Source organism: Mus caroli, unplaced genomic scaffold, assembly GCF_978045245.1.
Source record: "Mus caroli unplaced genomic scaffold, Mus_caroli_1 scaffold_13, whole genome shotgun sequence".
Classification (NCBI taxonomy): Eukaryota; Metazoa; Chordata; class Mammalia; order Rodentia; family Muridae; genus Mus; species Mus caroli.
Genome location: NW_028227268.1, coordinates 64,552,864 through 64,565,242, shown reverse-complemented (window position 1 = coordinate 64,565,242; position 12,379 = coordinate 64,552,864).

Sequence of the window (12,379 nt, the reverse complement as noted above, 5' to 3'; positions counted from 1 at the left end):
TTGCCTTGCAGAAGCTTTGCAGTTTCATGAGGTCCCATTTGTTGATTCTCGATCTTACAGCACAAGCCATTGCTGTTCTATTCAGGAATTTTTCCTCTGTGCCCATATCTTTGAGGCTTTTCCCCACTTTCTCCTCTATGAGTTTCAGTGTCTCTGGTTTTATGTGAAGTTCCTGATCCACTTAGATTTGACCTTAGTACAAGGAGATAGGAATGGATCAATTCGCATTCTTCTACATGATAACCACCAGTTGTGCCAGCACCATTTGTTGACAATGCTGTCTTTCTTCCACTGGATGGTTTTAGCTCCCTTGTCGAAGATCAAGTGACCATAGGTGTGTGGGTTCATTTCTGGGTCTTCAATTCTATTCCATTGGTCTATTTGTCTGTCACTATACCAGTACCATGCAGTTTTTATCACAATTGCTCTGTAGTAGAGCTTTAGGTCCGGCATGGTGATTCCACCAGAGGTTCTTTTATCCTTGAGAAGAGTTTTTGCTATCCTAGGTTTTTTGTTATTCCAGATGAATTTGCAGATTGCTCTTTCTAATTCGTTGAAGAATTGATTTGGAATTTTGATGGGGATTGCATTGAATCTGTAGATTGCTTTTGGCAAGATAGCCATTTTTACAATGTTGATCCTGCCAATCCATGAGCATGGGAGATCTTTCCATCTTCTGAGATCTTCTATAATTTCTTTCTTCAGAGATTTGAAGTTTTTTATCATACAGATCTTTCACTTCCTTAGAGTCATGCCAAAGATATTTTGTATTATTTGTGACTATTGAGAAGGGTGTTGTTTCCCTAATTTCATTCTCAGCAGGTTTATTTTTGGGTAGAGAAAGACCATTGACTTGTTTGAATTAATTTTATATCCAGCTACTTCACCGAAGCTGTTTATCAGGTTTAGGTGTTCTCTGGTGGAATTTTTAGGGTCACTTATATATACTATCATATCATCTGCAAAAAGTGAAATTTTGACTTCATCTTTTCCAATTTGTATCCCCTTGATCTCCTTTTGTTGTCGAATTGCTCTGGCGAGGACTTCAAGTACTATGTTGAATAGGTAGGGAGAAAGTGGGCAGCCTTGTCTAGTCCCTGATTTTAGTGGGATTGCTTCAAGCTTCTCTCCATTTACTTTGATGTTGGCTACTGGTTTGCTGTAGATTGCTTTTATCATGTTTAGGTATGGGCCTTGAATTCCTGATCTTTCCAAGACTTTTATCATGAATGGGTGTTGGATCTTGTCAAATGCTTTTTCTGCATCTAACGAGATGACCATGTGGTTTTTGTCTTTGAGTTTGTTTATATACTGGATTACGTTGATGGATTTCTGTATATTAAACCATCCCTGCATCCCTGGAATAAAACCTACTTGGTCAGGATGGATGATTGCTTTAATGTGTTCTTGGATTCGGTTAGTGAGAATTTTATTGAGTATTTTTGCATCGATATTCATAAGGGAAATTGTTCTGAAGTTCTCTATCTTTGTTGGATCTTTCTGTGCTTTAGGTATCAGAGTAATTGTGGCTTCATAGAATGAGTTGGGTAGAGTTCCTTCTACTTCTATTTTGTGGAATAGTTTGTGCAGAACTGGAATTAGATCTTCTTTGAAGGTCTGGTAGAACTCTACACTAAACCTATCTGGTCCTGCGCTTTTTTTGGTTGGGAGACTATTAATGACTGCTTCTATATCTTTATGGGATATGGGACTGTTTAGATCCTTAACTTGATCCTGATTTAACTTTGGTACCTGGTATCTATCTAGAAATTTTTCTTTTTTTTTTATTTTTAATATTTTTATTACATATTTTCCTCAATTACATTTCCAATACTATCCCAAAAGTCCCCCATAGCGCCCCCCACTTCCCTACCCACCCATTCCCATTCTTTTGGCCCTGGCATTCCCCTATATTGGGGCATATAAAGTTTGCAAGTCCAATGGGCCTCTCTTTCCATTGATGGCCGACTAGGCCATCTTTCCATACATATGCCGCTAGAGACAAGAGCTCCGGGGTTCTGGTTAGTACATCATGTTGTTCCAACAATAGGGTTGCAGATCCCTTTAGCTCCTTGGGTACTTTCTCTAGCTTCTCCATTGGGAGCCCTGTGATACATCCAATAGCTGACTGTGAACATCCACTCCTGTGTTTGCTAGGCCCCGGCATCGTCTCACAAGAGACAGCTATATTTGGGTCCTTTCAGCAAAATCTTGCTAGTGTATGCAATGGTGTCAGCGTTTAGAGGCTGATTATGGGATGGATCCCTGGATACGGCAGTCTCTAAATGGTCCATCCTTTCATCACAGCTACGAACTTTGTCTCTGTAACTCCTTCCCTGGGTGTTTTGTTCCCAATTCTAAGAAGGGGCACAGTGTCCACACTTTGGTCTTCATTCTTCTTGAGTTTCATGCGTTTAGCAAATTGTATCTTATATCTTGGGTATCCTAAGTTTTGGGCTAATATCCACTTATCAATGAATACATATTGTGTGAGTTCTTTTGTGATTGTGTTACTTCACTCAAGATGATGCCCTCCAGGTCCATCCATTTGGCTAGGAATTTTATAAATTCATTCTTTTTAATAGCTGAGTAGTACTCCATTGTGTAAATGTACCATAATTTCTGTATCCATTCCTCTGTTGAGGGACATCTGGGTTCTTTCCAGCTTCTGGCTATTATAAATAGGGCTGCTATGAACATAGTGGAGCATGTGTCCTTTTTACTGGTTGGGACATCTTCTGGATATATGCCCAGGAGAGGTATTGCTGGATCCTCCGGTAGTACTATGTCCAATTTTCTGAGGAACCACCAGACTGATTTCCAGAGTGGTTGTACAAGGTTGCAATCCCACCAACAATGGAGGAGTGTTCCTCTTTGTCCACATCCTCGCCAGCATCTGCTGTCACCTGAATTTTTGATCTTAGCCATTGACTGGTGTGAGGTGGAATCTCAGGGTTGTTTTGATTTGCATTTCCCTGATGATTAAGGATGTTGAACATTTTTTCAGGTGTTTCTCTGCCATTCGGTATTCCTCAGGTGAGAATTCTTTGTTCAGTTCTGAGCCCCATTTTTTAATGGGGTTATTTGACTTTCTGGAGTCCACCTTCTTGAGTTCTTTATATATATTGGATATTAGTCCCTTATCTGATTTAGGATAGGTGAAGATCCTTTCCCAATCTGTTGGTGGTTTTTTTGTCTTATTGATGGTGTCTTTAGCCTTGCAGAAGCTTTGTAGTTTCATGAGGTCCCACTTGTCAATTCTCGATCTTACAGCACAAGCCATTACTGTTCTATTCAGGAATTTTTCCCCTGTGCCCATATCTTCAAGGCTTTTCCCCACTTTCTCCTCTATAAGTTTCAGTGTCTCTGGTTTTATGTGAAGTTCCTTGATCCACTTAGACTTGATCTTAGTACAAGGAGATAGGAATGGATCGATTCGCATTCTTCTACATGTTTTTTTTTAATATTTTTATTACATATTTTCCTCAATTACATTTCCAATACTATCCCAAAAGTCCCCCATAGCGCCCCCCACTTCCCTACCCACCCATTCCCATTCTTTTGGCCCTGGCATTCCCCTATATTGGGGCATATAAAGTTTGCAAGTCCAATGGGCCTCTCTTTCCATTGATGGCCGACTAGGCCATCTTTCGATACATATGCAGCTAGAGACAAGAGCTCCAGGGTTCTGGTTAGTACATCATGTTGTTCCAACAATAGGGTTGCAGATCCCTTTAGCTCCTTGGGTACTTTCTCTAGCTTCTCCATTGGGAGCCCTGTGATACATCCAATAGCTGACTGTGAACATCCACTCCTGTGTTTGCTAGGCCCCGGCATCGTCTCACAAGAGACAGCTATATTTGGGTCCTTTCAGCAAAATCTTGCTAGTGTATGCAATGGTGTCAGCGTTTAGAAGCTGATTATGGGACGGATCCCCGGATACAGCAGTCTCTAAATGGTCCATCCTTTCATCACAGCTACGAACTTTGTCTCTGTAACTCCTTCCCTGGGTGTTTTGTTCCCAATTCTAAGAAGGGGCACAGTGTCCACACTTTGGTCTTCATTCTTCTTGAGTTTCATGCGTTTAGCAAATTGTATCTTATATCTTGGGTATCCTAAGTTTTGGGCTAATATCCACTTATCAATGAATACATATTGTGTGAGTTCTTTTGTGATTGTGTTACTTCACTCAAGATGATGCCCTCCAGGTCCATCCATTTGGCTAGGAATTTTATAAATTCATTCTTTTTAATAGCTGAGTAGTACTCCATTGTGTAAATGTACCATAATTTCTGTATCCATTCCTCTGTTGAGGGACATCTGGGTTCTTTCCAGCTTCTGGCTATTATAAATAGGGCTGCTATGAACATAGTGGAGCATGTGTCCTTTTTACTGGTTGGGACATCTTCTGGATATATGCCCAGGAGAGGTATTGCTGGATCCTCCAGTAGTACTATGTCCAATTTTCTGAGGAACCACCAGACTGATTTCCAGAGTGGTTGTACAAGGTTGCAATCCCACCAACAATGGAGGAGTGTTCCTCTTTGTCCACATCCTCGCCAGCATCTGCTGTCACCTGAATTTTTGATCTTAGCCATTCTGACTGGTGTGAGGTGGAATCTCAGGGTTGTTTTGATTTGCATTTCCCTGATGATTAAGGATGTTGAACATTTTTTCAGGTGTTTCTCTGCCATTCGGTATTCCTCAGGTGAGAATTCTTTGTTCAGTTCTGAGCCCCATTTTTTAATGGGGTTATTTGACTTTCTGGAGTCCACCTTCTTGAGTTCTTTATATATATTGGATATTAGTCCCTTATCTGATTTAGGATAGGTGAAGATCCTTTCCCAATCTGTTGGTGGTTTTTTTGTCTTATTGATGGTGTCTTTAGCCTTGCAGAAGCTTTGTAGTTTCATGAGGTCCCACTTGTCAATTCTCGATCTTACAGCACAAGCCATTACTGTTCTATTCAGGAATTTTTCCCCTGTGCCCATATCTTCAAGGCTTTTCCCCACTTTCTCCTCTATAAGTTTCAGTGTCTCTGGTTTTATGTGAAGTTCCTTGATCCACTTAGACTTGATCTTAGTACAAGGAGATAGGAATGGATCGATTCGCATTCTTCTACATGTTTTTTTTTTTAATATTTTTATTACATATTTTCCTCAATTACATTTCCAATACTATCCCAAAAGTCCCCCATAGCGCCCCCCACTTCCCTACCCACCCATTCCCATTCTTTTGGCCCTGGCATTCCCCTATATTGGGGCATATAAAGTTTGCAAGTCCAATGGGCCTCTCTTTCCATTGATGGCCGACTAGGCCATCTTTCGATACATATGCAGCTAGAGACAAGAGCTCCAGGGTTCTGGTTAGTACATCATGTTGTTCCAACAATAGGGTTGCAGATCCCTTTAGCTCCTTGGGTACTTTCTCTAGCTTCTCCATTGGGAGCCCTGTGATACATCCAATAGCTGACTGTGAACATCCACTCCTGTGTTTGCTAGGCCCCGGCATCGTCTCACAAGAGACAGCTATATTTGGGTCCTTTCAGCAAAATCTTGCTAGTGTATGCAATGGTGTCAGCGTTTAGAAGCTGATTATGGGATGGATCCCCGGATACAGCAGTCTCTAAATGGTCCATCCTTTCATCACAGCTACGAACTTTGTCTCTGTAACTCCTTCCCTGGGTGTTTTGTTCCCAATTCTAAGAAGGGGCACAGTGTCCACACTTTGGTCTTCATTCTTCTTGAGTTTCATGCGTTTAGCAAATTGTATCTTATATCTTGGGTATCCTAAGTTTTGGGCTAATATCCACTTATCAATGAATACATATTGTGTGAGTTCTTTTGTGATTGTGTTACTTCACTCAAGATGATGCCCTCCAGGTCCATCCATTTGGCTAGGAATTTTATAAATTCATTCTTTTTAATAGCTGAGTAGTACTCCATTGTGTAAATGTACCACATTTTCTGTATCCATTCCTCTGTTGAGGGACATCTGGGTTCTTTCCAGCTTCTGGCTATTATAAATAGGGCTGCTATGAACATAGTGGAGCATGTGTCCTTTTTACCGGTTGGGACATCTTCTGGATATATGCCCAGGAGAGGTATTGCTGGATCCTCCGGTAGTACTATGTCCAATTTTCTGAGGAACCGCCAGACTGATTTCCAGAGTGGTTGTACAAGCTTGCAATCCCACCAACAATGGAGGAGTATTCCTCTTTGTCCACATCCTCGCCAGCATCTGCTGTCACCTGAATTTTTGATCTTAGCCATTCTGACTGGTGTGAGGTGGAATCTCAGGGTTGTTTTGATTTGCATTTCCCTGATGATTAAGGATGTTGAACATTTTTTCAGGTGCTTCTCTGCCATTCGGTATTCCTCAGGTGAGAATTCTTTGTTCAGTTCTGAGCCCCATTTTTTAATGGGGTTATTTGACTTTCTGGAGTCCACCTTCTTGAGTTCTTTATATATATTGGATATTAGTCCCTTATCTGATTTAGGATAGGTGAAGATCCTTTCCCAATCTGTTGGTGGTTTTTTTGTCTTATTGATGGTGTCTTTAGCCTTGCAGAAGCTTTGTAGTTTCATGAGGTCCCACTTGTCAATTCTCGATCTTACAGCACAAGCCATTACTGTTCTATTCAGGAATTTTTCCCCTGTGCCCATGTCTTCAAGGCTTTTCCCCACTTTCTCCTCTATAAGTTTCAGTGTCTCTGGTTTTATGTGAAGTTCCTTGATCCACTTAGACTTGACCTTAGTACAAGGAGATAGGAATGGATCGATTCGCATTCTTCTACATGTTAACAACCAGTTGTGCCAGCACCATTTGTTGAAAATGCTGTCTTTCTTCCACTGGATGTTTTTAGCTCCCTTGTCGAAGATCAAGTGACCATAGGTGTGTGGGTTCATTTCTGGGTCTTCAATTCTATTCCATTGGTCTATTTGTCTGTCACTATACCAGTACCATGCAGTTTTTATCACAATTGCTCTGTAGTAGAGCTTTAGGTCCGGCATGGTGATTCCACCAGAGGTTCTTTTATCCTTGAGAAGAGTTTTTGCTATCCTAGGTTTTTTGTTATTCCAGATGAATTTGCAGATTGCACTTTCTAATTCGTTGAAGAATTGATTTGGAATTTTGATGGGGATTGCATTGAATCTGTAGATTGCTTTTGGCAAGATAGCCATTTTTACAATGTTGATCCTGCCAATCCATGAGCATGGGAGATCTTTCCATCTTCTGAGATCTTCTATAATCTTTCTTCAGAGACTTGAAGTTTTTATTATACAGATATTTCACTTCCTTAGTTAGAGTCACGCCAAGATATTTTATATTATTTGTGACTATTGAGAAGGGTGTTGTTTCCCTAATTTCTTTCTCAGCCTGTTTATTCTTTGTGTAGAGAAAGGCCATTGATTTGTTTGAGTTAATTTTATATCCAGCTACTTCACCGAAGCTGTTTATCAGGCTTAGGAGTTCTCTGGTGGAATTTTTAGGGTCACTTATATATACTATCATATCATCTGCAAAAAGTGATATTTTGACTTCATCTTTTCCAATTTGTATCCCTTTGATCTCCTTTTGTTGTCGAATTGCTCTGGCTAGGACTTCAAGTACAATGTTGAATAGGTATGGAGAAAGTGGACAGCCTTGTCTAGTCCCTGATTTTAGAGGGATTGCTTCAAGCTTCTCACCATTTACTTTGATGTTGGCTACTGGTTTGCTGTAGATTGCTTTTATCATGTTTAGGTATGGGCCTTGAATTCCTGATCTTTCCAAGACTTTTATCATGAATGGGTGTTGGATCTTGTCAAATGCTTTTTCTGCATCTAACGAGATGACCATGTGGTTTTTGTCTTTGAGTTTGTTTATATACTGGATTACGTTGATGGATTTCTGTATATTGAACCATCCCTGCATCCCTGGGATGAAACCTACTTGGTCAGGATGGATGATTGTTTTGATGTGTTCTTGGATTCGGTTAGCAAGAACTTTATTGAGGATTTTTGCATCAATATTCATAAGGGATATTGGTCTGAAGTTTTCTATCTTTGTTGGGTCTTTTTGTGGTTTAGGTATCAGAGTAATTGTGGCTTCATAGAATGAGTTGGGTAGAGTACCTTCTGTTTCTATTTTGTGGAATAGTTTGTGAAGAACTGGGATTAGATCTTCTTTGAAGGTCTGATAGAACTCTGCACTAAACCCATCTGGTCCTGGGCTTTTTTTAGTTGGGAGACTATTAATGACTGCTTCTATTTCTTTGGGGGATATAGGGCTGTTTAGATCATTAACCTGATCTTGATTCAACTTTGGTACCTGGTATCTGTCTAGGAACTTCTCCATTTCATCCAGGTTCTCCAGTTTTGTTGAGTATAGCCTTTGGTAGAAGGATCTGATGGCATTTTGGATTTCTTCAGGATCTGTTGTTTTGTCTCCCTTTTCATTTCTGATTTTGTTAATTAGGATGTTGTCCCTGTGCCCTATAGTGAGTCTAGCTAAGGGTTTATCCATCTTGTTGATTTTCTCAAAGAACCAACTCCTCGTTTGTTAATTCTTTGAATAGTTCTTCTTGTTTCCACTTGGTTGATTTCACCCCTGAGTTTGATTATTTCCTGCCATCTACTCCTCTTGGGTGAATTTTCTTCGTTTTTTTCTAGAGCTTTTAGATGTTTTGACAAGCTGCTAGTGTGTGCTCTCTCCAGTTTCTTTTTGGAGGCATTCAGAGCTATGAGTTTCCCTCTTAGAAATGCTTTCATTGTGTCCCATAGGTTTGGGTATGTTGTGGCTTCATTTTCATTAAACTCTAAAAAGTCTTTAATTTCTTTCTTTATTCCTTCCTTGACCAAGGTATCATTGAGAAGTGTGTTATTCAGTTTCCACGTGAACGTTGGCTTTTCATTATTTATGTCGTTATTGAAGATCAACCTTAGTCCATGGTGGTCTGATAGGATGCATGGGACAATTTCCATATTTTTGTATCTGTTGAGGCCCTTTTTGTGACCAATTATATGGTCAATTTTGGAGAAGGTCCCATGAGGTGCTGAGAAGAAGGTATATCCTTTTGTTTTAGGATAAAATGTTCTGTAGATATCTGTTAAGTCCATTTATTTCATAACTTCTGTTAGTTTCACTGTGTCCCTGTTTAGTTTCTGTTTCCACGATCTGTCCATTGAAGAAAGTGGTGTGTTGAAGTCTGCCAGTATTATTGTGTGAGGTGCAATGTGTGCTTTGAGCTTTACTAAAGTGTCTTTAGTGAATGTGGCTGCCCTTGCATTTGGAGCATAGATATTCAGAATTGAGAGTTCCTCTTGGAGGATTTTACCTTTGATGAATATGAAGTGTCCCTCCTTGTCTTTTTCGATAACTTTGGGTTGGAAGTCGATTTTATTCGATATTAGAATGGCTACTCCAGCTTGTTTCTTCAGACCATTTGCTTGGAAAATTTTTTCCAGCCATTCACTCTGAGGTAGTGTCTGTCTTTTTCCCTGAGATGGGTTTCCTGTAAGCAGCAGAATGTTGGGTCCTGTTTGTGTAGCCAGTCTGTTAGTCTATGTCTTTTTATTGGGGAATTGAGTCCATTGATATTAAGAGATATTAAGGAAAAGTAATTGTTGCTTCCTTTTATTTTTGTTGTTAGAGTTGTCATTCTGTTCTTGTGGCAGTCTTCTTTTTGGTTTGTTGAGGGATTACTTTCTTGCTTTTTCTAGGGCATGATTTCCGTCATTGTATTGTTTTTTTTCTGTTATGATCCTTTGAAGGGCTGGATTCGTGGAAAGATAATGTGTGAATTTGGTTTTGTCGTGGAATACTTTGGTTTCTCCATCTATGGTAATTGAGAGTTTGGCCGGGTATAGTAGCCTGGGCTGGCATTTGTCTTCTCTTAGTGTCTTTATAACATCTGTCCAGTCTCTTCTTGCTTTCATAGTCTCTGGTGAAAAGTCTGGTGTAATTCTGATAGGCCTGCCTTTATATGTTACTTGACCTTTCTCCCTTACTGCTTTTAATATTCTCTCTTTATTTAGTGCATTTGTTGTTCTGATTATTATGTGTCATGAGGAATTTCTTTTCTGGTCCAGTCTATTTGCAGTTCTGTAGGCTTCTTGTATGATCATGGGCATGTCTTTCTTTAGGTTTGGGACATTTTCTTCTATTAATTTGTTGAAGATATTTTCTGCCCCTTTAAGTTGAAAATCTTCATTCTCATCAACTCCTATTATCCGTAGGTTTGGTCTTCTCATTGTGTCCTGTATTTCCTGGATGTTTTGAGTTAGGATCCTTTTGCATTTTGTATTTTCTTTGATTGTTGTGGCGATGTTCTCTCTGGAATCTTCTTCACCTGAGATTCTCTCTTCCATCTCTTGTATTCTGTTGCTGATGCTCGCATCTATGGTTCCAGATTTCTTTCCTAAGGTTTCTATCTCCAGCGTTGCCTCACTTTGGGTTTTCTTTATTGTGTCTACTTCCCTTTTTAGGTCTAGTATGGTTTTGTTCATTTCCATCACCTGTTTGGATGTGTTTTCCTATTTTTCTTTAAGGACTTCTACCCGTTTGGTTGTGTTTTCCTGTTTTTCTTTAAGGACTTGTAACTCTTTAGCAGTGTTCTCCTGTATTTCTTTAAGTGAGTTATTAAAGTCCTTCTTGATGTCCTCTACCATCATCATGAGATATGCTTTTAAATCCGGGTCTAGATTTTCCGTTGTGTTGTGGTGCCCAGGACTAGGTGGGGTGGGAGTGCTGCGTTCTGATGATGGTGAGTGGTCTTGATTTCTGTTAGTAGGATTCTTACGTTTGCCTTTTGCCATCTGGTAATCTCTGAAGCTAGCTGTTATAGTTGTCTGTAGTTTGAGCTTGTTCCTCAGGTGACTCTGTTAGCCTCTATCAGCAGACCTGGGAGGCTAGTTCTCTCCTTAGTTTTAGTGGTCAGAGTATTCTCTGCAGGCAAGCTCTCTTCTTGCAGGGAAGGTGCCCAGATATCTGGTGTTCAAACCTGCCTCCTGGCAGAAGTTGTGTTCCACTCACCAGAAGTCTTAGGATCCCGTGGGGATTCCTGTGTTGGTCCTTGTGGGTGTCCGGAGACTCCGCTGGCAAGGCACCCCGGTGCTGTAGTGGAGGCTCATTTCTTAACCCCCCTCTGTTTTACTATGAGGTGTTAAGCCGGAGACTGCAGCTTCTGGCCTCAGGAGCAACTCAGACAGGCATGTCAGCTACAGAAGCAAAGCGCTTTAGCCTCAAGAGAGGTGAATGTTTTATTATACAGCAGCTCTAAATATCCCTTAAGACCAAGTCTTACTCCTGTCGATGCTCTCCCACATATGCTTACTTTCAAGAGAGAACCAAGAGAGAAATGCCGGGGACTCCCCGAACCCACCCCACCCTACTCCCGCTCCGGTACCCAAATGCTGAGCAAGTCTGACAGATGAAACTAAGGAGAGATAACCAGCCATGTGGCAGACAGAGTAGTTTAAACAGGTTAATTAAGTTAGGAGTGATATGGAGAACAAGCCTAGCTTAAAGTCTAGGCATTTATTGATAAAATATGAGCCTCTGATTTATTCGGGAATTGGGGCATGGATGGAAAAGCCCTCAGCTACAAATGGTATAAAAATGTAAGCGTTTTTTTAAAATCCAAACTTAGAACCTGAGAAAAAGCCCTGGGTGGAAAGGCAGGGAACAGGCATTTCCCAGAGCCAAAAGTAGTTTTCTAAGGTGGGGTGGAGTGGGGTGGTTGTGGGCATGGGGCGTTGGAGTGGGAAGGCTAAATCCCTTCAAGAGAGAGCAAACCAAAAGCCACAGTGCATGTCAGAGGCAAGAGTCTTTTAAGAGGAGGACCATTAGTTAACTCAGCTGGCATGGTGTTGGAGCCATGCCTCAGTTTCTCTGGCAAGGAGTTTTAGCACGTTTCCCAGGCAGGGCATTGAGACTGAGGAAAAAGCCTGCAATGACCGGGAGCCACAACAGGCAGTGGCATAGTGTGGCCTGAAACAACCTTCCCAGAATGGGCAGAGGTTGGAGATAGGCCCAGCCCAATGTGGCAGGGTATGTGGGCCCGGAACTACTGGCTGGTGAAAACCTGCAGCCCTCTGGAGTTAGGGAGAGAGGGGTTCTGACCAGAGAGGGACGGATTCTGGCTCGGCAGCCTGCTTGAGTAATGGAGAGACTTGGCAGAAGCCTGCTACAGAAATGTAGAAATGGTGGGAAAAGCTGAGAAATCAGAAGATTTGATATGACACTTGGGGACTCCGTAAGGACAAAGTCAGAAATGAAAAAGAAAAATACTTTCTGTATTTAAAAAAATGGAAAACTCGATTACCCCATGCAAATGGGTCCCATATAAGTTTGCTACAATTATCAGCATAAAAAATTATATGTAAAATAATGATTG